Source organism: Haliotis cracherodii, unplaced genomic scaffold, assembly GCF_022045235.1.
Source record: "Haliotis cracherodii isolate W230 unplaced genomic scaffold, xgHalCrac1.p SCAF_11, whole genome shotgun sequence".
Classification (NCBI taxonomy): Eukaryota; Metazoa; Mollusca; class Gastropoda; order Lepetellida; family Haliotidae; genus Haliotis; species Haliotis cracherodii.
This window is the reverse complement of record NW_027266266.1, coordinates 31,727,243-31,731,645: the sequence shown is the minus strand read 5'-3', so window position 1 is coordinate 31,731,645 and position 4,403 is coordinate 31,727,243.

Below are 4,403 nucleotides of genomic sequence, written 5' to 3'. Positions count from 1 at the left end.
AAAAGTCATGCATGTGAAAAAATTCGAATCACTGATGTATATAAGGTTCGAACTCAAGTCATGATTTTTGATGCAATTGCGCCAATATTTTACATGAGGGTCGACCATGTAAGAATGCATCCACACACCAAATGTTTTAGTTCTGAAACTAATACTTTGGAGAATAGCAATCATGGCGTAAAAGTCATGCATGTGAAAAAATTCGAATCACTGATGTATATAAGGTTCGAACTCAAGTCATGATTTTTGATGCAATTGCGCCAATATTTTACATGAGGGTCGACCATGTAAGAATGCATCCACACACCAAATGTTTTAGTTCTGAAACTAATACTTTGGAGAATAGCAATCATGGCGTAAAAGTCATGCATGTGAAAAAATTCGAATCACTGATGTATATAAGGTTCGAACTCAAGTCATGATTTTTGATGCAATTGCGCCAATATTTTTCATGAGGGTCGACCATGTAAGAATGCATCCACACACCAAATGTTTTCGTTCTGAAACTAATACTTTGGAGAATAGCAATCATGGCGTAAAAGTCATGCATGTGAAAAAAATTCGAAACGCTGATGTAATCATAGTTCGAACTCAAGTCAAGACATTTGATGGAATTGCGCCAATATTTTACATGAGGGTCGACCATGTAAGAATGCATCCACACACCAAATGTTTTAGTTCTGAAACTAATACTTTGGAGAATAGCTCTCATGGCGTAAAAGTCATGCATGTGAAAAAAAATCGAAACGCTGATGTATTTATAGTTCGAACTCAAGTCAAGAAATTTCATGGAATTGCGCCAATATTTCACATGAGGGTCGACCATGTAAGAATGCATCCACACACCAAATGTTTTAGTTCTGAAACTAATACTTTGGAGAATAGCTCTCATGGCGTAAAAGTCATGCATGTGAAAAAATTCGAATCACTGATGTATATAAGGTTCGAACTCAAGTCATGATTTTTGATGCAATTGCGCCAATATTTTTCATGAGGGTGGACCATGTAAGAATGCATCCACACACCAAAAGTTTTCGTTCTGAAACTAATACTTTGGAGAATAGCAATCATGGCGTAAAAGTCATGCATGTGAAAAAATTCGAATCACTGATGTATATAAGGTTCGAACTCAAGTCATGATTTTTGATGCATTTGCGCCAATATTTTTCATGAGGGTCGACCATGTAAGAATGCATCCACACACCAAATGTTTTCGTTCTGAAACTAATACTTTGGAGAATAGCTCTCATGGCGTAAAAGTCATGCATGTGAAAAAATTCGAATCACTGATGTATATAAGGTTCGAACTCAAGTCATGATTTTTGATGCAATTGCGCCAATATTTTACATGAGGGTGGACCATGTAAGAATGCATCCACACACCAAATGTTTTCGTTCTGAAACTAATACTTTGGAGAATAGCAATCATGGCGTAAAAGTCATGCATGTGAAAAAAATTCGAAACGCTGATGTAATCATAGTTCGAACTCAAGTAAAGAAATTTGATGCAATTGCGCCAATATTTTCCATGAGGGTCGACCATGTAAGAATGCATCCACAAACCAAATGTTTTCGTTCTGAAACTAATACTTTGGAGAATAGCTCTCATGGCGTAAAAGTCATGCATGTGAAAAAAAATCGAAACGCTGATGTATTGATAGTTCGAACTCTAGTCAAGAAATTTTATGGAATTGCGCCAATATTTTACATGAGGGTCGACCATGTAAGAATGCATCCACACACCAAATGTTTTAGTTCTGAAACTAATACTTTGGAGAATAGCTCTCATGGCGTAAAAGTCATGCATGTAAAAAAAAAATAGGAATCACTGATGTATATAAGGTTCGAACTCAAGTCATGATTTTTGATGCAATTGCGCCAATATTTTACATGAGGGTGGACCATGTAAGAATGCATCCACACACCAAATGTTTTCGTTCTGAAACTAATACTTTGGAGAATAGCAATCATGGCGTAAAAGTCATGCATGTGAAAAAATTCGAATAACTGATGTATATAAGGTTCGAACTCAAGTCATGATTTTTGATGCAATTGCGCCAATATTTTTCATGAGGGTCGACCATGTAAGAATGCATCCACACACCAAATGTTTTAGTTCTGAAACTAATACTTTGGAGAATAGCAATCATGGCGTAAAAGTCATGCATGTGAAAAAATTCGAATCACTGATGTATATAAGGTTCGAACTCAAGTCATGATTTTTGATGCAATTGCGCCAATATTTTTCATGAGGGTGGACCATGTAAGAATGCATCCACACACCAAATGTTTTCGTTCTGAAACTAATACTTTGGAGAATAGCAATCATGGCGTAAAAGTCATGCATGTGAAAAAAATTCGAAACGCTGATGTAATCATAGTTCGAACTCAAGTCAAGAAATTTGATGGAATTGCGCCAATATTTTACATGAGGGTCGACCATGTAAGAATGCATCCACACACCAAATGTTTTAGTTCTGAAACTAATACTTTGGAGAATAGCTCTCATGGCGTAAAAGTCATGCATGTGAAAAAAAATCGAAACGCTGATGTATTTATAGTTCGAACTCAAGTCAAGAAATTTCATGGAATTGCGCCAATATTTTACATGAGGGTCGACCATGTAAGAATGCATCCACACACCAAATGTTTTAGTTCTGAAACTAATACTTTGGAGAATAGCTCTCATGGCGTAAAAGTCATGCATGTGAAAAAATTCGAATCACTGATGTATATAAGGTTCGAACTCAAGTCATGATTTTTGATGCAATTGCGCCAATATTTTTCATGAGGGTCGACCATGTAAGAATGCATCCACACACCAAAAGTTTTCGTTCTGAAACTAATACTTTGGAGAATAGCAATCATGGCGTAAAAGTCATGCATGTGAAAAAATTCGAATCACTGATGTATATAAGGTTCGAACTCAAGTCATGATTTTTGATGCATTTGCGCCAATATTTTTCATGAGGGTCGACCATGTAAGAATGCATCCACACACCAAATGTTTTCGTTCTGAAACTAATACTTTGGAGAATAGCTCTCATGGCGTAAAAGTCATGCATGTGAAAAAATTCGAATCACTGATGTATATAAGGTTCGAACTCAAGTCATGATTTTTGATGCAATTGCGCCAATATTTTACATGAGGGTGGACCATGTAAGAATGCATCCACACACCAAATGTTTTCGTTCTGAAACTAATACTTTGGAGAATAGCAATCATGGCGTAAAAGTCATGCATGTGAAAAAAATTCGAAACGCTGATGTAATCATAGTTCGAACTCAAGTCAAGAAATTTGATGCAATTGCGCCAATATTTTCCATGAGTGTCGACCATGTAAGAATGCATCCACAAACCAAATGTTTTAGTTCTGAAACTAATACTTTGGAGAATAGCTCTCATGGCGTAAAAGTCATGCATGTGAAAAAAAATCGAAACGCTGATGTATTGATAGTTCGAACTCTAGTCAAGAAATTTTATGGAATTGCGCCAATATTTTACATGAGGGTCGACCATGTAAGAATGCATCCACACACCAAATGTTTTAGTTCTGAAACTAATACTTTGGAGAATAGCTCTCATGGCGTAAAAGTCATGCATGTAAAAAAAAATAGGAATCACTGATGTATATAAGGTTCGAACTCAAGTCATGATTTTTGATGCAATTGCGCCAATATTTTACATGAGGGTGGACCATGTAAGAATGCATCCACACACCAAATGTTTTCGTTCTGAAACTAATACTTTGGAGAATAGCAATCATGGCGTAAAAGTCATGCATGTGAAAAAATTCGAATAACTGATGTATATAAGGTTCGAACTCAAGTCATGATTTTTGATGCAATTGCGCCAATATTTTTCATGAGGGTCGACCATGTAAGAATGCATCCACACACCAAATGTTTTAGTTCTGAAACTAATACTTTGGAGAATAGCAATCATGGCGTAAAAGTCATGCATGTGAAAAAATTCGAATCACTGATGTATATAAGGTTCGAACTCAAGTCATGATTTTTGATGCATTTGCGCCAATATTTTTCATGAGGGTCGACCATGTAAGAATGCATCCACACACCAAATGTTTTCGTTCTGAAACTAATACTTTGGAGAATAGCAATCATGGCGTAAAAGTCATGCATGTGAAAAAAATTCGAAACGCTGATGTAATCATAGTTCGAACTCAAGTCAAGAAATTTGATGGAATTGCGCCAATATTTTACATGAGGGTCGACCATGTAAGAATGCATCCACACACCAAATGTTTTAGTTCTGAAACTAATACTTTGGAGAATAGCAATCATGGCGTAAAAGTCATGCATGTGAAAAAAAATCGAAACGCTGATGTATTTATAGTTCGAACTCAAGTCATGAAATTTCATGGAATTGCGCCAATATTTTA